Raw genomic sequence first — 20,518 nt, 5'->3', positions numbered from 1 at the left:
GAAGGTCAGATAAACAAACTCCATTTGCCCTCCCGTTTCTTTACTCTTTCAACTCTATAGGAAGCCCTCTGGATCCATGAGTTCTGCGTCTCTGAATTCAACCAGCTTCTCTGAAAATGTTCAGAAAAAAAGGGAGTGGGTTGTTATCACTGACTCACGAGCCAGTTACACCTTAGGCCTACGAGGCTGGCTAGCACATCTGTACGGACAACACGTACAAACCGCATACAGACTTTTCCGTGGGACTTTATTCCCTAAGCAATACAACACAACAATGACTTATATCATGCTCACACCGTGTTGAGCATGATCCGTCATCTAGAGGTGGTTTAGGGTTCGCAGGAGGATGCGTATAGGCTCTCCATAAATACTACTCCATTTTATAAGCGGAAACTGAGCACCCACAGACCCGCATACCCTCGGGGATCTTTGGCACCAATCTTTCACAGATACCTAGAGAAGAAAGACTTTATTGGTGGTTCCGTAGGGAAAATAATCCTACTTTGAAAGAATTCCAAAAGGTCAATGTGAACATAATAGCACCTTGCTGGCTAAGCCTCCACCCAAAGGAGTAGCAGGAGTGGAGGAGGGTGCCAGAGTGGCGAGCCCCCCCCCCACACATACACACACACACACACACATACACACACACATACACATACACAAACACACACACATACATACATACACACACACACATACATACATACACACACACACACACACGAGGGTGCCAGAGTGGCGAGCCCCCCCCCACATACACACACACACACACATACACACACACATACACACACACACACACACATACACACGAGGGTGCCAGAGTGGCGAGCCACACACACACACACACACACAAACACATACACACACACACACACACACACACACACACACACGAATGCGCGCCCTAGATTCCTACCTGCCAGGCGTGCGACAACCTGTGTCTAGCAACCCACCGTCTTTTCCAGTTCCCCAAAGCTGATGGTCTTATTCACTCACTCTTACACACTCCTCTGAGTTTACAATATATGGCTGACTCTAGCCTGAGACATTTTTTAAGTCCCAGAGTTCTGATTCTACAAAACAGATTCATGCCGTATGTCATCTCGTATGTTCACAAGTCTGCGAAGACAAATTCACTCTGAGCTCGGGAGCTGCTCATCTGGATCTGTGAAATCCTGTCTGATGCATGTGCGCTGCCTGCTGGAGCTGACAGCTAGTGTCTCTGATACCCTCATTACCTGACGCTGGTGACAACTCTTCTCCAGAGATGTTGACTCGCTAGAGAGAGGCTTTCAATGACTCATAGTGTGGGAGTCTTACTCTCATGTGATCAGACATCAATCACACAGGGAGGATTTGATGTAGCTGCTGGGTGCCTTCTCTCTCAAAGAGTGACAGGCAAATCCAACCCATTACCCCAGGATGGGAACAGGTTGTGAGGACTAGAATGACCACGGTGGATCCCACCTCCAGTGGTGTGCGGTCAATTTATCCCTCGTGTAGATTTGAGATGCTTCGGTGAGCAGTAGGAGTGTTTGGTGGGTTTTCTACATAGCTTTGACCTTAGGCACAAGCCCAAACTCTCTAAAGGAGCTAGATAGGCAATATAGCCCAGGTTTTGCAGTCCCTTGTCCCCATGTGGTGGCTTCCTGGGCAAACCCTCAGCACGAACTCAAGCAAGGTCCTGGCTGGGTTTGTTTGCCTGTCCACAGACATCTTCCACATCCGTCCAAGGCCTGACCATGCCCTGTCTTCTGCAGGCTCTCAGTGGTTCTTCCTAATGTTGCCACCTTTTAATACACTTCCTCATGCTATGGAGACCCCACCCCATCATAAAATTATTTCGTTCCTACTGCAGAACTGTAACTTTGCTGTTACAAATATAATATAGATATCTGATAAGCAGGATATATAATATGTGACCCCAAATCCGGTCACCACGTATAAGTTGAGAACCATTGCCTTAGATGGACTGCAGTATCTCAGAAAACAGCCTGGCAATGCTGAAGCCTTCAGAGCTCCCTGCAGAGAGTCAGGGCAGACAGGCTCTTTTATTTATTTATTTTTTTTCCGGAGCTGGGGACAGAACCCAGGGCCTTGCACTTGCTAGGCAAGCGCTCTACCACTGAGCTAAATCCCCAACCCCGACAGGCTCTTTTCAAAGATGCACTCATTCTGTTATGTTTTTCCCTGATGCCAATGAAAGACACAGACTTTGAGAAACATCATTGGGTCCTCAGGAGCAGGGCTAATTACTTGTTACACTACTCTGTAACTGCACCCCTGAATGTGGGCTAAATTTAGTAGCTTTTGGTCTGTCTCTGTCAGCTTCTACATAAGCCCTCCATATCTGCCTCACTTGAAAGAAATCGACCCCCAGCCCATTGCGTTTGACCACCCGGCACCATCTGCTTGTCTTCTCCACCAGAGCTGAATGTGCCTGAAGGTTAATGCAGAGTAGCACCCCACCATTCTGCAGAGCTGAGGACAACAGTGTGTGGCACCTCTCCTCTCGGCTGATAGGGAGGCTTTCAGAGACCAGGATCAGATGAGGAAATGAAAACACAGCTTGTCTAACAGGCAATCGAAGCCCTAAAGCATCTGGAAATCACAGGCTGGAGTGGCCAGGAAGTCAGGAGGGAGGGAGTGGGACCCCCACACACACACAGGTCAGCTTCTTATGCTTCCTGACACAGCCAGCCAAGACGGTTGGCTGTCCTTCAATGTCACAGCCGCCTCCTCCCCAACACCTGCCATGTGTCCCTGACACCACAGCCAACTGTTTCTCACTCTGTGCACCAGACCTTTTCAGACTACTTCTTCCTGAGTCTCATGGCTCCTCCTCTTCCTCCTCCTCCTCCTCCTCTTCCTCCTAAGCCCCTGGGAACCATATTAAAGGAAAAAAAAGTCCTTAAACAAATAAACTACTCACTCCCCCCTTCCTATTCCCCTGTGTCCTCTTAGCTGCTTGAGAACCCTTTCTAAAAAGTAGTGTGTGATCTGTTTTCTCAGCCCTGTTACCCTAGCTTAAGCAACTCTCGCTCTCCCTTGCACTCTCAGAAATGTTATGGGGTACTCGATCACTTCTATAGCCAAGGTCATGACTCCAGGGAAGCGGCATACAGGAGTCAACACACAGTCATCATGGCTCACCCTGAGGACCCACTTCCCAAGTCACACATTATCGCTCCTCCCTTCTGATTGACTGCCACAACTCATGGGCTCACTTTCCTCCTCAGCCACCTTCCTGCCACTGGTGTGGGCTCTGATAGCCAGGTAAATGACTATTATGATTCCCTGATTCTTTCTCTGACCCCTCATGGCAGCAGCCATGAACACAGCCCCAAACAGGCCCCACACCAGTGCCCCTCCATTACCACAACTCATCACAACATTGATCACCCCTGGTTCCATTGTGACCTGGTTCTCCAATCCTGTAGGCAGTTATGTCAGCCACGCTCTCTTAGAAGCCAAATGGCCTGACTTCTCTCTGTGAGAATTCTGCTCTCATGGTCCTCACACAGCCGAGGGTGTCCTTGCTACATGTCCAGTCACACTATCATCTTTGCCTTTTAAAACTCACCATACAAGTATGACCCTGCCCTATAGCCCAGGTCTACCCAAGTCCAATCACTTGGCATTCTCCCTGAAGATGCTTCCCCTGAACCTCAGGAGATAACTCTCTCCCTTCCCTGGGGAGTCCAGGCCTGATCCACTCCTCGTCTTCTTCCTGGTCTTCTCTGCAGAGGTTAAACTATGCCCTGGCATTCCCTCAACAGTGTTCATGTTACTCTCTAAGCTCAGGCCTTCTTGGCCTCACGGATCTAAAGCCTACTCACCTACTAGGTCTTCTGACATCAGAGGCCACACACACAAGGCTGGGTCTCAAGCCAGGTCAGAGAGACACAGGTCACTGAAGTAGACAAGTATGAGTCAAATTGCCAAGAGGCATGCTCCAGTAGATGTAACTCTACCCAACAAGAGGACAGCATTCTTCTCCAGAGACCGATGAAGTCTCTAAAATACATCTCTTCAGTATCAAAGAATTAATTTCCAAGACTATATCTGATTTGACAACAACTGTTAGATATTGGTAACAGGAAGAGATGAAAAGTCCCGCACATGTGAAAATACATTAGCATACATGCTTGACCCATGTGGACATCAGATATGCATAATGCAATGACGTGGAAATCCTGACGGGAGAACTTATGGGCATCACTGACTATGACACCTGAAGGGGCGCTGCAGCCCCTCCCACACCGGTTCACGGTACCAAGCATCCAGCCTCAAGGATATTTTTAAGTTCAAGAAAACAGACAGGAAGAGAGTTAAAGTTAGAAGAACTCTGTAAAGCAGAAAATAAATTAGTAACAGAGGAAAGTTAAGCAGCTGGAAAGACTTCTTTCAAGACCCAGCAGGAGTGATAAATCTACCTCAGTACAGACACTGTGAAAATAAAATCACTCAGAGAAGTGGAATTACAAATGAAAAGGAAGATGCAGCCACAGATAGAGCTGAGGATTAACGGATAAGGCGAGACACTCACCGGGACGTTAAGCTAATACATTTGAAAACTTAAGGCAACAAGAGCGAATGACTAGAAAATTATGATTTATGAAACTATCCAAAAAGGAATAGTCGGACCTTCTGGTAGAGCCCCTGAAGCAGCGGGAAGCCACCCATCTCTCACATAGAACCCACGTGGTCAGAGTGAGTGCTATAGAGCGTTAAGGAACAGACCATCTCAGTCTTGCACAAACTGGCCCAGAAAGCAGAAAGAGTAAAATTTTATGAGCCGGGATAATATTAGAGTCAGACAAGAGCTGTGTCGGAAGGCTTTGGCCATGAGTGTAGACTCTGAACTCCCAACCAGCTTAGAAAACCAGATTCAGTGGTGAGTAGGAACCATGAGCCGCCGGGACCACGATGGATTTAGTCCATAAACGCAAGAGTGTTTAAAAGTCAGTACATTTAACTCTTTCTAATTGAAAGTGTTTTTTAAATTCAAAATCCCCATGATTAAAAATTCTTAAAATTTAAAGGGCCAGGAAGCTACTTTTGCAGTATTGAAGACTGCGGACTCAACAGCTGAGAAAGGGACACAGGCTTCTGTGACAACTCTACCCCACCCCTGAACACACACCCTGTCCCCAAAAGGTAACCGCCTAGACAGGAAGCCAGCAAAGAGAACTCTTAAAACCTGTGATAAGAATGCTGAAATGTGGGGCTGGAGAGATGGCCCGATGGCTCAGCAGTTAAGAGCACTGGGTGCTATTCCAGAAGACCCAAGTTCAATCCCAGCTCCACATGGTAACTCACAACCATCTGTAACTCAGCTCCAAGCGATTTGACTCCCCCTTCCCCTTCTCTCACAGGCATACACACACGCACACACACACACACACACACACACACACACATACATGCATAAATGCATACATGTGGGCAAACCACCAATGCTCATAAAATAAAAACAAGTAAATTACTTAACAACAACAACAACAACAAAAGCGTGCTGAAGTGTAGCTCTCCAGAATTGATGGCTTCCAGAGGGGCCATCTGGGAGGTGAAGAACTCAGTTTTCTTTCAGGGGCTGATCACTGGGAGTCTGACCATGTTCCAGTGAGTATATGGACAGCATACAACACAAATTGGAGTTGTAGGGGTTTTTTCTTTTTCAGGGAGGCAGGAGGGAAGGAGGACTTGAGAGGACTGGGAAATGGGTCTGATCGGGGTATATGATACAGAACTCCCCAAAAAACAACTTAAAACATGGTTACATGCACCTGCTGCTCCTCCACAGGACCCGGGTTCAATGCCCAGCACCCACACAGCAGCTCAAAACTATCTGCAACTCCTGTTTTGGGGATCCGACACCCTCACACAGATATACACTCGGGCAAAACACCAAGCCATATAAAATAAAAATAAACAAGTGTTAAAAACTCAAAAAAAAATACTATTAAAAAATGTCGGGGGGGGGGGATGCTTAAATTTGGTAAAAGAAAGAACTCTTTCAGCCAGTTATAAGATGATCTACTAAAAAAAACCAGCAGACAGCTCACCTGTGATCCTAACGCATGGGAGATAGAAGCAGAAGATCAGGAGTTCCAAGCATCCTGAGCTATATGTGTTCTATGCTAGTCAGGCTTCCTCTGACTCAGAAGAAGATAAAACAAACCCCACACCAACAACAAACAGAAAACATTGCTCTTCTTGGGGTGGGGGGCATATTTGAAATGTCCTCTTCAAAATTACAAAGTTAAGAACTCTCACTGGCGGGGCTGGGGATTTAGCTCAGAGGTAGAGCACTTACCTAGGAAGCGCAAGGCCCTGGGTTCGGTCCCCAGCTCCGGAAAAAAAAGAACCAAAAAAAAAAAAAAAAAAAAAAGAACTCTCACTGGCAGGCTGGAGAGATGGCTCAGTGGTTAAGAGCACCGACTGCTCTTCCAGAGGTCCTGAGTTCAATTCCCAGCAACTACATGGTGGCCCACAGTCATCTGTAATAAGATGTGATGCCCTCTTCTGGTGTGTCTGAAGACAGCTACAGTGTACTTGTATATAATAAATAAATAAATCTTTTTTAAAAAAAGAACTCTCACTGGCAATTGGACAGGGTGCACATAAATGCCTGTTAGCCCAGCACTGTGAGCCTGAGGTGAGATACTAAGGCCAAACTGGGAGCACACAGGGAGACTCTGCCTCCAAAACCAGAACCTCGGTGAAAGGAGAAACTGCTCAAGTGGCGACTCTGAGAGAGACGCACGTTCCTACGAGGGGAAAAAAATATCAAATCAAATCATTTTCTGCAGTGAACACAAAAACAAATTTGAGTAAACAGAGACCTAGGTGTGACACGTAAAAGGGAAGCCTATAGACAGATGCCTGTGAGTGGGCTGTAGGCCTCGTGCACCCCTCAATCCACTCCCCACTCTCACCTTGCACTGAGTGGGCTGGAGGCCTCTCGTGCACCCCTCAATCCACTCTCCACTCTAACCCCGCGCTCTATGCACGCTAACGTTTTAGGGTTTTTTCTTTTTGGTTTGGTGTTTTGTTTTATTTGTTTGTTTGCTTTTGGGTTTTGTAACGTCGACTCAGTGTAGAGTCACTGGAAAGACGGGACATCAGTTAAGGGGCCTGCCTCCATCAGACCAGCCTGTGGACATGTCTGCAGGACACTTTCTTGATTTGTGATTGGTGGGAGGGCCCAGGCCATGGTAGATGTGTTGACCCCCCCGGGAAGTTCTAGGGTGTACAAGGAAACAGGCAGAGTAAGGCATGCGGAGCAAGCCAGTCAGCACAGGCCCAGTCTCACCTCTGGGTTCCTGCCTTGAGCCCCTGCCCTAACTTTCCTTGATGGACTGTAAGCTGTAGGATGAAATGAAAAACCCTTTCTCCCACAAGTTGCTTTTGGTCACGGTGTTTCTCATAGCGATAAGGAACCAAACTAGGACAGAAAGTGGTACCAGAGAGTGGGGTAGTGCTGACCGTGTTGTTTTGGGGGAGACTGTGGAAGGAATTTAGAACTGTAGTCCAGAAAAAAACCATTAAGTGCGGCAAGCTATTATAATGGGTGCAGTGGAGACCCCCGTAGATTACAGATGCCAGGACCATGAGCTGACGGGGCGGGCGTAATGTGGAGCTGGCGTGTGCCTAGGAGTTAAGCTGCGTGGACTGAGGGTAGCAGAGCTGAAGCCTCGGATCTGCCCCGCCTTTGGAAGCAGAGGACTGTGAGTCCCAGATGTCGGCCAACAAATATTTTATGCTGCTAAATTTTGGGGTTCACTTTGATTCAACTATAACTGTGCCCTGGTTCTTCCCTCTGGGTAAAAAGCTGTAACTTGCTTTTTATTTTATAGAAGGAAGCCCATAGTTGAGAGACTTTAGATTTTAAAGAGATATTAGATATTTTAAAGAGGCTTTGAACTTAAAAAAAGGATATTTGAATCTTTTAAAGACTCTGGAGCTTTTAAAGCTGTACTACATTTTATAGTGTGATATTAACGTGAGATCTTCGGGGTAAACAAGAAAGGCGAGTTCGCGATCTAACAGTGATATATTTGTGTGTCAAGTTGACAGGGGTTTTCTGTGCTGGTTAATTTTTTTTTAATCAATTTGATACAGGTTACAGTCATCTGGGAAGGACTGTCAACTGAGGAAAACTGCCTTCAATAGACTGGAATATGTTAGTGGGGCGCTTTCTGGATTAATGATTGATGTGAGAGAGGGCCCAGGTGAGTGTGTGTGTATGCGTGTGTCACTCCTGGCCAAGGCTCTTAAGTTACACTTAAGAAGCAAGCTGAGAAAGCACAAACAGTGTTCCTCCATGGCACTTGCTTCAGTTCCTGCCTGGAGTTCCTACCCTCGCTTCCCTTCACGATGGACTGTTAGCTGAAATAAACCTTTTCTTCCCCAAGTTGTTTTTGGTCCTGGTGTTCCTCACAGCAACAGACACTCCTTCTCAGGGATGGGAACCACGTTGGTGGCTCCTCTGCCCTCCAGCAGAGGGTGAGCTCAGTGAGCCCAGAGGCATACGAGGAGGAAGGCAAGGCTGGCTTTCCCGCTCCCCTGGCCTCTGCCTACAGACCTGCTTCAACATGGCTTCCTCTCCCAGAGCCCTGCTCCCTCAAAAGTGCTGATCTACCTTCTCCTTCCTTCTGGCTTCCACCAACAGCCCCTCTTTACTTCCTTCAGGGCCAAGGAATAGAAAGAACCTATGTGCTAGCAGTGTTAACGGTCCCTGTGTTCTGAGCTCTCTTTTCACCTTTGGGAAAGGTCTGCTAACCTTCCTCAAAAGCACTCCAGTAGAACATACGCCCTCTTTCCAATCGAGCTACATGCTGACATAACTGTTGTAAACTGAAGATAAATAAATAGGTCCCCACAGCGGGCTTCACGCACTCCAGAGCCTGAGGTAAATACCTGGCTGGGTACAATAAGGGCATCCAAAGCCATTTTGGATTACATGCAAACCCACAGTGTTCCTGCTCATACACGATGACACACGTGCTCACATGGAATGCCCAGTTGCAGGACACAGCATAGCAATAATAGTGACGGCCATGGCTGAAAGGTCAGGTAGACTCTCTTGGCGACACCAGAGAACATCTATAAAGGGGAACACGTTCAAAGCTAAGAACACGCAAGGAGATTCTGAGAGCCCCACGTGGCCCCAGCGCATGATGTACACTTTCCGAGTCAAGAAATCACTAAAATGGCAAGCTTCCATAGGTGTCTCAAGGTTAGGAAGGTGAGGGAGAGCGGGCTGGGGACATACTGCAGACACTGGCTGTGGCAACCATCTCTGGCCTGCTCTTCAGATGACCTCTCACTAACTAAATCACAGGTAACAAACAGCCTTCTCCACAAAGCACCTTCCCACAGCCACAGCTGGGGCGGCTGCCTCCCAAGGCTGAGACTCATCTCTCAGGACTCGCCCATCTCTTTCCTGCCTAAGCCCATATGACAGATCAGGTCCCCAGGTACAGAGACAGAGCAAGTGCCTTGCTTCGTGCATAGGGGTCTGGAAAGTGGGGGAGATTGTTTTTTTTTCTTCTTTTCAACCTGAGAATCATCTATATTAATAGGGCCTCATGCCAGCCAGCAGGCAGATGTGGCCGTCCTCCTCACGTGTGGCTACTGAAGCACATGGAGGTGTGCAGCGTCTACAAGATCAGCCGGCCTAAGCCTAGAAGGAGTAAAAAGCAGTATCGGCGGCCAAGATGCCGGAAGCCCAAACGCCCCGTGACGCTCAGAGCATCCAGCTACGGCACAACTTATATCCATTTAAAGCCATGAGCTGGAGCAGCACCCAGAGTCTCTGATGGAGCAGTGGAGCCTGAGGAGTTTTATTTCTAGCAATGTCCTAAATGCTGCTGCTGCTGCTGCTGCTGCTGCTGCTGCTGCTGCTGCTGCTGCTGCTGCTGCTGCTGGTCTGGTGGGAACATGGAGAAAAGGGAGTCGTGGAGGGATTCACCAACAGGCCATCTGTTAAGTCGCCCTGCCCTATGTTCCCATGAGAAGATGGGAGGCTGCCCCCTCCCCCACAGACTTAGGTAAGTGCCCTGGAGAGGGGAAGCAGATATCCAAGGGGTGTTTCAGCAATACTAGAGCCCCCACATTCCGTGGGTACCACGGAACTCTGAAGGGCAGAGGCCAGCGGCAAAGGAACCTGAATGACTGCCCTACACACAGGAGTTCGGTGCTGCTCACGGCCCCTGACTTACAGGACTGGAATAAGGCTCAGGGATGAAAAAGAAAGGCAACCTTTTTCCTCCTTGGGCATCTGAAGGCAAGATGGGTCACCAGCAGCTCTACTAGAGTCACCCTCGGAAGTTCGGCCAGGGTTCTCGCTCTTGCCGTGTCTGCTCTAACCGCCACGGTCTGATCCTTAAATATGGGCTGAACATGTGCCGACAGTGCTTCTGTCAGTACTCGAAGGACATAGGCTTCATTAAGTTGGACTAAGCAACCTGAATGGATGATTCAACTGTCTACCCAGTGAAACCAGCTGTCTACCCTGTGATACCAATCATGCTAGTCTTTGTGCACACAGAATAAAAAACTGAAGGCAAAAAAAAAAAAAAGACAGGCAGATCAGTGAGATGCTACTTGGCACTATTGCCTCGGTTCCCTTATCTGTTACATGGAGGTGGGAAGAAGTGATGGTGGCTTTGGAGCCATTCCTCACAGGGTAAGAGCTCATCACCCTTGCCTGCCATCATGTTCACCTTCAGGATGTCTTTATCTCCTTTTCCTGGAGGTGACTGCCCTCGTCTTCTGGAACTGCTTGCACTTTTTCCCAGGTGGTTTCCCACACTCTACTGTGTTGGACTCCTGATACAGCATCTGCAACAGAGTCTACCCCTCCCTGGACAGGAAGTGAACCCAACCCTAAGAGGCACCTTCCTCTTGGGAATTGGGAATGCACAGGACCCTCCCCGCCCACTTTGTTCCCTTTTAGTGTTTCCAATCACTCACGAGACAATGCAGAGGAAACACCACAGACACAAACCCCACCTGTACTTCCAACCCATTCTTTACCTCCCCCTCTTTTATAAAGGCTGTAGAATTCAAAACTCTTGATTTCCCAGACTCCCCTGGAGCCAGCGTGGCCATAGGACAAAGCTGTAACCCCTGCGATGGATACAGGCACAAGTCCCTGGGCAGGGCGACTCTTCTTGATTGAAAAGGAAAAGGCCTTTGCTCTAGTCTCTCATCCCCAAACCCTGCAGCCTGCCTTGCATGGATATTAAACTTCAAAATGTATGTGTGTTATTAACCCACACTGCCACGAGGCATTGCCCACGTTAAGAGTGGGTGGGGTAGAAAAACGGTGGTGCCATTTGGTACACACAAAAGAAAACAAGATAACCTCCCACAATGTTTAAGTTGTTACCTCTATGTTTTTGCCTCTAAACACATACCTAATACCTAGCTACAATTTCTCAGTTCTCTGAAACTAGGACACATGGCCTATGCACTTGGTTATTATTTCCCAACGGTATGCAGACTACCCATGGCCGCTGCTGGACGACTGGTTAAATCAAACAGGGTGACCCCAGTACTGCAACACTCGGAACTCTACGCTCTTTCAAAATCGAATGCTCAATCGACCCAGAAAATATACAAGGGAGTGGCAGAAGGAACAAATAAACAGAAGGCACCTATAGCCTCGATGGGGACTGCTTAGGTATCCACTGGGGACAATGCTACTCTCCTTGAGGTCAGTGCAGAGTGAGGCTGTCAGTCAGGAGGACCATGGTTCTATCCACACTAAGAACAAGGCAAGGGCTCCTTTCCTAGAGGACAGCGTTCGCCCTCCAGTCTCCCACAGCCAACTCCAGGACTCTGTTTTACAATGGTGACAGCAACCCACAGGCCACCCCCCATCAGCTGTTCTGTAGATTCCAAGGGGTTAACCCGGGCCAACTGGTCGGGCCCATTACTTTATCTTCCCTTAGTTTTAAGAGAGAATGTCTCCTTAGTCCTAAGGAGCGGGGCCTCTCTTGTATCCGTAGGTAGGAACCTTACAAAACATGCTAGGCAGGCAGAGGGGTGGGGAGGAAGGTCCCACCTGCTGCTAACGGGAGGGCAACAGCCAGGCAAATCAGTAAGAGCCTGTGGTCAGCTCTGCAGTCAGGGCATGGGCTAGCTCTGTAAGTCACAGTCCATGAGTTCTTTCTTAGTCTGCCATAGCTTCTGCCTGCTCTGTCCCAGCTACAATTTTACTCAACAACAACAACAAAAAAAGACAAAGACACAACAATATTCCAACGTTCCCTCTACAGTATTGCCAGGGCTGGAGAGGGAAACCATGGTGCTGGACACATTAGGCAGGTGCGCTGCCTCTCTGGTAGCCCCAGCTCTCAGCCTCCCCAGCTTTAAATGCAATGCTTTCCTAGGGCAATTCCAGTATGCCTAACACTGGGCAGACTGGTATGTCAAACTAGGTGGACTGGTATGTCTGGCTCCACTGACAGAGATAACCATTTCGATGTCAATGATGATGATGATGGTGGTGGTGGTGGTGATGGTGGTGATGATGATGGTGGTGGTGATGATGATGGTGATGATGTGGTGGTGGTGGTGATGGTGATGGTGATGATGTGGTGGTGGTGGTGGTGGTGGTGGTGATGGTGGTGATGATGATGGTGGTGGTGGTGATGGTGATGATGGTGATGGTGGTGATAATGATGGTGGTGGTGGTGATGATGATGGTGATGATGATGTGGTGGTGGTGGTGGTGGTGGTGGTGGTGGTGGTGGTGGTGGTGATGGTGGTGGTGGTGGTAATGATGGTGGTGGTGGTGGTGATGATGATGGTGATGGTGGTGATGATGATGGTGATGGTGGTGATGATGATGGTGATGATGTGGTGATGATGATGGTGGTGGTGATGATGATGATGGTGATGGTGTTGATGATGATGGTGATGGTGGTGATGATGTGGTGGTGGTGGTGATGGTGGTGATGATGATGGTGGTAGTGGTGGTGGTGGTGGTGATGGTGGTGATGATGATGGTGGTAGTGGTGGTGGTGGTGGTGATGGTGGTGATGATGATGGTGGTGATGATGATGGTGGTGATGATGATGGTGATGGTGGTGATGATGATGGTGATGATGTGGTGGTGGTGGTGATGGTGGTGATGATGTGGTGGTGGTGGTGGTGGTGGTGGTGGTGATGGTGGTGATGATGATGGTGGTGATGATGATGGTGATGGTGGTAATGATGATGGTGATGATGTGGTGGTGGTGGTGGTGGTGGTGGTGATGGTGGTAATGATGATGGTGGTGATGATGATGGTGGGGGTGGTGATGATGATGGTGATGATGTGGTGGTGGTGGTGGTGGTGATGGTGATAATGATGCTATTAGCAGCAGAATGGTCACCTGGGGACAGGCACTATACCAAGCATGTACTTACTGGAAGTGTCGCTAACTTCCAGTTTTCAGATGAAAGAACTGAGGTACAGGAAGGGACAGTCACTGTCAGAAGAGCGATTTTATCACTCATGCCTTCATATATTAGATTTTTAAAAAATTATTACATGATGGCACACGCCTTTAATCCCAGCACTCGGGAGACAGAGGCAAGTGGATATCTATGGGTTTGAGGCCAGTCTGGACTACGTAGAGAGTTCCAGGCTAGTCACAACTACATAGAGAGACTCTGTCTCAAACTAAACAACACAATAAAATCACATTTATCTGTGCAGTGTCTGCACATGCACAAGCACCTACCTACGCGTGAAAGTCAGAGAACGAATGACTTGAAGAAGTTAGTTCTCTCCTGGAACTTGAACGCAGGTTCCAAGGCTCGGCAGCCAGTGGCTTTACACTAAACCATCTGGCTGGGCCTACTCATTAAACTTGATTCTGAGAAGTGTCCCCCCTAAATACATGTTCTTCAAACTCTACCTCATTCATCGTCTGACCTCAGCTTGCCTAACACAAGTGGCTGTTTACTTTGTATTAGAGCCTATCAATGCCTTTTGTCAGTGGTCAAAACCCCCTCATTGTGTATGCAGAACAGGAGCCACTCTATTGGCTACTGGGGGAAAAATAGCCGCCAATAGCTATTTGCATATTTTATATTTAATACACTTTACTTTGCAAACGACTCTTAGAACACATTAAGTAGTTAATTGGCTTTATTTCCTTTTCAACATTTTATTTGTCTCTATAATGTAATTAGTGTAAACTCTGTATTTGTTTTCCCCTTGGGTCAGCCTACCACTTTCTCCTTTTCATTATGAAATATTTTATGCTTCCTTCCAAGTTCTCTCCTCACCGAGTCCTGATTTTAATTCGCTTTCCTGGTACAAAGTGCTCTAAAAGATGATTTTATTTCAGGGGGAAAAATAATGCCTCATCTTGCCTTCGGTGCGGAGTCTCTTCCCATTTTACCGCATTCCCTAGTTTAGTTTAACGTCCCTTCATTTCTATTATGTGTTATGTGTTCCAACTTTTATATCCCTCCGGCGTTCGTTCTAATAGAATTAGGAGAATCTATAAATAAAAGCGGCTCCTTAGAATAATGCTTTCATTCTTCTCCTGTGTCCCCGCCCCCACTTCGGAATTTACCAGCAGACCCTCGCCGGCAGAGGCTCTGCCCAAGAGGACTAGAGTTGTCTTTGCTGCATCTGGTCTGGGGCGCCCCTGGGGAAACTGGCAGGGGTCCAAATTAGGACTCCCATTCAGGACTCGGGCTGCACCGAGGCGAGGCGCGGCGGCGGCGGCTGCTGCTGGTCCTGCCCCTTGATTTCAAAAGGCTGAGAAGTCTTCAGGAAGTCACTAAGTCAGATCCTGGAATTAGTGAAAACATGGCAGGGCGGGCGGAGAAGATAATTAGCAGAGAACGAGCCAAACTGACACTGCCAGGGGTGTCTGCGGCAGGCTTATCGCTCTCTGACGGCAAGTTCCTATAACTGTGCTACTGGGCTCATTTACATTTCCCGAGACTCTGCAAGTGAGGGCCTCCAGGAGCTACGCTTGGCTTGTCCCTTCGGGTGCCAAAGTGGCCTATACCCTACAGAAGTAAGTGTCCCAAAGTCAGATTCCACTGCTACTGCCTCAATGACATCACTGGCTCTATTAAATCCCTAGAAGGCTTCTAATCTTCCTCCGTAAACATAACTTCACAATTAGGACAGCACCGGCTTCCTCCTCAGGGGGCCCCATCCCACCACACCCTAACTATCTTTTTCTCCTAACATCTTATTATGAAAATTTGCAAACACAGAGCAAAGTTTTGAGAGATAACTGTGCAGCGAACGCCCCCGCCCCCACCACACCATTCTACCACTAAAGTCCCCTCAGGGTTCTCTCCTGAATCCACCCCACCATTAGCACACTTATCCTTGGCGTGCTCACTCTAAAGTAAACTGCCATTATCAGTACACTTCCCCCTTAAACACTTCCACATACACATCCTTATCAAGAGTTCAATATTTACTTAGGGCTTTTTCTTCTCACAGGCAAAATTCACCTGTGAGGAACTGAGCAAATGTGTGTGAGATTGACACATTCTATACCTGTGCTCTGAAAACTGCCAAGAGTTTACCCCCACCAAGACATCACCCGGGAGTATCTGGGCCTTCCCATCCCCCCAACCCTAAGGCAGAGTCCCTCCTCTCTGTTAGTTTTGCCTATTCTAGAGCTTTCTACAAAGGGAATCATCTAGTTGTGGTACAAGGCCTCTTTAATTCAGTGTGATGTTTGCGAGGTCTTTCCTATTATGCACACCCATTGTCCGCTTCTTTTTTTTTTTTTTTTTTTTTGGTTCTTTTTTTTTCGGAGCTGGGGACCGAACCCAGGGCCTTGCGCTTCCTAGGTGAGCGCTCTACCACTGAGCTAAATCCCCAGCCCCCCATTGTCCGCTTCTTTATACTTGTTCTACGTCCCATTTCTCTCTGTCTACTTGCCATGGATGGTGCCAGCAAATTCACATCTGGGATAAAAGTTAAATGGCCCAGGAAACCCGTAATCCTCTAGAGGAGGGGTAAAAAACAGTACCCCAACATGCTGAGAACCTAGCATTGCCAGAGGCAGATTGGTGACCTACTCTGACCAGCTTCCTGGGCTGTCTTCTCTCAGGTGGGAAAAGCACAGCACTACTCCCCTGGCCACTAGGAAGCCTGGTCATGTCCTTCATATTGCTGACATAGCCTCTGTTGCTATGAGAGGCTGATGCGGAAACTACACTGGGATCAAGGCTACCACACCTCCATGAAAGGGCTCAGGACAAAGACAGGGCATTTAAAATGGAATAGGCAGAGGAGTGTACTCCTGTTAGCTCTGTCCATTGTGCCTAACGACCCATATGGCATCAGCTTCACGCCCACGATGCATGCAGCAACATGGCCCGGCCTCAAGACTCCCAACCTAATTCATGCAGCCTGACAGAGTGATTCAAATAAAACAAACAAGGCGGCTGGGGGTGGGAGGAAGGTTGGCAGCAGCAGGCAGACAGGCGGGGCTCCATAGCCTCTCAGTGGTGGGAGGGGTTGGGGGGGGGAGTCTCCTAGCCACAGGAAATCTGCACAGAGTGCTCAGAGTTCAGGATGGCCCTTAAGGATGCTGTGAGACTGTCTGGCATGGAGAGAGGCCAGGGTCTGACACAGCCATTGGCACAGATGAAGTACAAAGGCACGTAAGTGACTAACTTCAGGAAACAGTTGCTGGAAAGTAAGACCGGCTTTGAGCCATTGGCTTTAGGATAGGATTTTCAACAGCCCTTCCCAGCTGAACTTCTGACACAAGAAGAAGCAGAAAACCCAGCCCGGGCTTCTTGAGAAGGAAGGGTCCATGCTCAGGACTTAAGAACAGCAGGGCACAACAACGGTGTGGTTTTGTGACCCCCCGCCCCCCTAGCTCCCCAGCAGAAGGGACACAGTGACTTCAGTGTGTCCGTATCTACTCTAAAAACTCACCTGGATTTGAAGTCGATTTCCCAGGGGACAGAATCGGTTTGGTTTTCTGAGGCTCCTGTCATGACCAGCTATCAAAAAGTAGAGAGCTACATCCCTAAGAAGTGGGGTGGGAGTAGGTGCTTAGAAAGTTACGACAGCATTGTGTACAAGGACACAAGCCTTTCTGGAAGGAGAGAGCAGTCATTCCCAAGCAGGCTGGTGGTGTGGCTGAATGTCAGGGAGCTTGCCTAGACTGTATGAGGTGAGGTCCTGGACTCCACCCACAGCACTGCCAAAGAAAAACAATGGTTTAAATGAGGGGCTGAGGGGGTCTTGAACTGGCCGAGTCACGGGACAGAACCTAGTTTAAGCCACTGAAATGAACCCAGCTTTCTTGTTTGAGCTAATAGTATCACATTCCTACCAATGACACATTAGAGGCTGTAAAGAGAGTGTGTTAATGAGCTCTTGACAGCAAGACAGAAATAGTTTCTTTTCTATTCCAGAAAAACCGGGCTTTATCATGAGGAACATAAACTGAGGGTTTTGTTTAACTTTTAAAAAAAAATCAACAGCCTAAGATGGAGATGTGTATGAGACCAAAAACTGTTCTCAGACAGACACACCTAAATAAACTCCAACTGAGACACAGGCAGGGATCCAAGGACGTGGGGTCTGACAGGCAGGGAACCACAGGCTTCTTCTGTGACCCTCAGAGAGGACATGCATAAAGCTAAAACTGTCATAGGAGGGGGACTGCTGGGATGCACGGCCTGCCTGCCCCAGTTCATCTCTGTAGCTCAGAACCAGTGAGGCACCATGCCAGGCTTGGATACACTGCACAACTTTACTGAATAAAAGCAGTAGCTAATAAATACCCCTGCTGTCTAAGGCCATCAGAGGTGCAGCAAAGTCTCCACAGATCTATCTATGGATCTATCTAGGTGCCTGTCTGTCTCTCTGTCTGTCTGTCTATCCATCTATCTATCTATCCATCCATCCATCCATCATCCATCTTCCTTCCTCCCTCTTTCTTTCCTTCCTTTCTTTCTAGTTGAGACAGGGTCTCACTGGGCAGTCCTGGCTAACTGGCCTGGATTTCACTGGGTGGACTAAGTTCATAGAGATCCATTTGCCTCTGACTCCTGAGTACTAGGATTAAAGTTACACACTCCATACCAGCTGTCAGAACTTTAAAAATGTGTGTGTGTGTGTGTGTGTGTGTGTGTGTGTGTGTGTGTGTTGGGGATGAGTTCATGGAGGCCAAAATCGGGTGTCAGATCCCTTAGAGCTAAAATTACAGGTGTTTACAGGATGACTGGCTGGATGATTGGCTGGTGTACACAGGTACTGGGATCTGAACTCTGGTCCTCATAATTGCACAGTAAGTACAAATTATTTTATTTTATATGCATGAGTGTTTTGCCTGTATGTACGACTGTACATACCACTGTGTCCCTGGTGCCTGTGGAGGCTGAAAAAGGGTACTGGATTCCATGGCACTGGAGTTATAGATAATTGTGAGCTGTCACGTGGGTGCTAGGAATTGAACCCAATTCCTCTAGAAGAGTAGCCAGTGCTCTGAATTTCTGAGCCATCTCTCCAACCTCCACTAAACCCTTATCCCCCTCCAGAACTTTTCTCTCTCCAACCTTGCTCTAACCTAGCTGATCTTTCCCTCTTATCCCTCCTATAGCCCATTCCCCACCTACTCTGCTCTGTGCTAGTGATGAGCCCTCCAGACAGCATCATCTGGACACCAGGAGACACCACCAAGTGCGAAAGGCTCTATTAACGGCATGCCTAACCCAGCCACCCCTTGCCTCAGGACTCCCTACCCTCACCCACCACCACTCCCTCTGGTTACTCCCTAAGAGCCCTCCCCTGAGATTTCCTACTTTAAAATGGATTGTTCACAAATGAGACGCTGAGTAAGATTCGGCCCAAACACCACCCCCTGCCTATTCCTCTGTCCAAGAAAACACCTGTGAGGCCCTCAGATTGGGTCATAAAGCCTCCTCCGAACCCCCAGGGAACAAGTTCCTGCTCCCTGCTGTTGCCCAAAGCAGCACCTGGAAGTTCCCCTTCAGTGGTTGAATTCCTGCTGGCTGTAGACAGGGTTCTAGACCAGTTCATCCAGGAAATACACAAAGGGCAGGCCCAACCCCTTGCAAACAAACAACATTCCGGGTTCTGCTTCAAAACTCCACAGGGAAACAAACAAACCCACTGAACTAGGTTCAAAGAAATTGCTGCTGTGTTCAGTAAAAAAGCAAAACAAAACAAACAAACAGGGATGAATCCTTAAGATACAGATTATACCTACAAATTATTCAGACAAAACAGGGCAAAGAATGTAAGTAAGCAATTCAGAGAAGAATGGAATGACTTAAGTAGATATGGAAAGGGATATTTGACTTTAGCTGTAATTACAAAGAAAGCCAATGACCTTCACCTTGTACAGTAGAGTTGGTATGAAAAACAAGAAACCACCTTCACCCCAAATTGGTTAACAATGACCCCCTCACACTCTTCAGGAGAGTGTCAACCATTATGCACCTCCCTGGGGAACTATCTAATGCCCAACGGACTATAACACGGACACACACCATGACACATGCCCTCACTCTCTGGAGCCAGGCCACGTTGGTCCAAATCTTGGCTCTGACATTTACAAGCTGTGAAGCCATGGACCGACCTTCTCATGTGGAAGATGGGGACAATGGCACCCCCCTCCTACTATTTCTAAGAAGATCAGTGAAATCAGTACAAGGAAAAACAGGTAGAAAAACCACCTGAGGCATAGCCAGGACCCGATTGGTGTTTGACTCTCATTCACTGTTACATTTGTTCTTGCTATTCTGTACCCCATGAGAAATTCTCATGCATGCACTCAGAGAAGAATGAATCAGAAGGATCAGGGTAGCATGGAGGTAAGGCAAACAAACACCCACAGGTAAATAAGGCAACAAGGTACATATCACAGCCATAAAGATGACATAAAGCTACTTACACTACCAAGAAAGTGGGCAGCTCTATGTACGCACTTGCAGGGTGGTTAAGAAAGCTAGGTATTAAAAAACTGTTGAGCTGGATCCAAGTTTACTGTTGTGTATGTGCACACGTTCCTATTTGTCTTTTAAGGATACAGACAGAAACACAGACTGAGGGGTGAGCAGTGGTGATATCAGGAGGTAGGAACAATCGAGATGAGTTCTGCAAAGACATTTGTGATTTTTTTTTCCTCTTTATACAAATGCACTATTTGAACTCTGTGGTGGAAAAGTCACTATAGAAGACATAACTGAGGGTTTTTTTCAGTGTTGAGAATTGAACCCAGGGCCTAGTACATGGTAGGCAAGTGCTCTGCCATCGAGCTATCTCCGGTCCTGTGATTTTTCAAAATAAACCTTTATATTCATTTCTTTTTTTATATATATGGGTGTTTTTCCTGCACATATGGCTGTGGGCCACATGCATGCCTAGAGCCTGTAAAGAACAGAAGAGGGCACCAGACTTCCTGGAACTAGAGCTACAGATGGTCGTCACCGCCTCATGTGAGCTAAGGATCAAACCTGAGTCCTCCAGACCAGCCTC

At 47.9% G+C, this 20,518-nt stretch overlaps 1 protein-coding gene and 1 pseudogene across 2 annotated transcripts in view; one reads left to right on the top strand and one right to left on the bottom strand.

Annotated features, from left to right (window-relative positions):
- Positions 1–20,518, bottom strand: part of Pcsk6 (proprotein convertase subtilisin/kexin type 6) — a 197,893-nt gene that overhangs the window by 165,319 nt on the left and 12,056 nt on the right.
- On the top strand, positions 10,275–10,535 carry Rps29-ps9 (ribosomal protein S29, pseudogene 9; annotated as a pseudogene).

This window comes from Rattus norvegicus, chromosome 1, assembly GCF_021556685.1.
Source record: "Rattus norvegicus strain SHRSP/BbbUtx chromosome 1, alternate assembly SHRSP_T2T, whole genome shotgun sequence".
Taxonomy (NCBI): domain Eukaryota; kingdom Metazoa; phylum Chordata; class Mammalia; order Rodentia; family Muridae; genus Rattus; species Rattus norvegicus.
The sequence above is the reverse complement of the archived record's forward strand: the minus strand, read 5'-3'. Positions and strand labels throughout refer to the sequence as shown.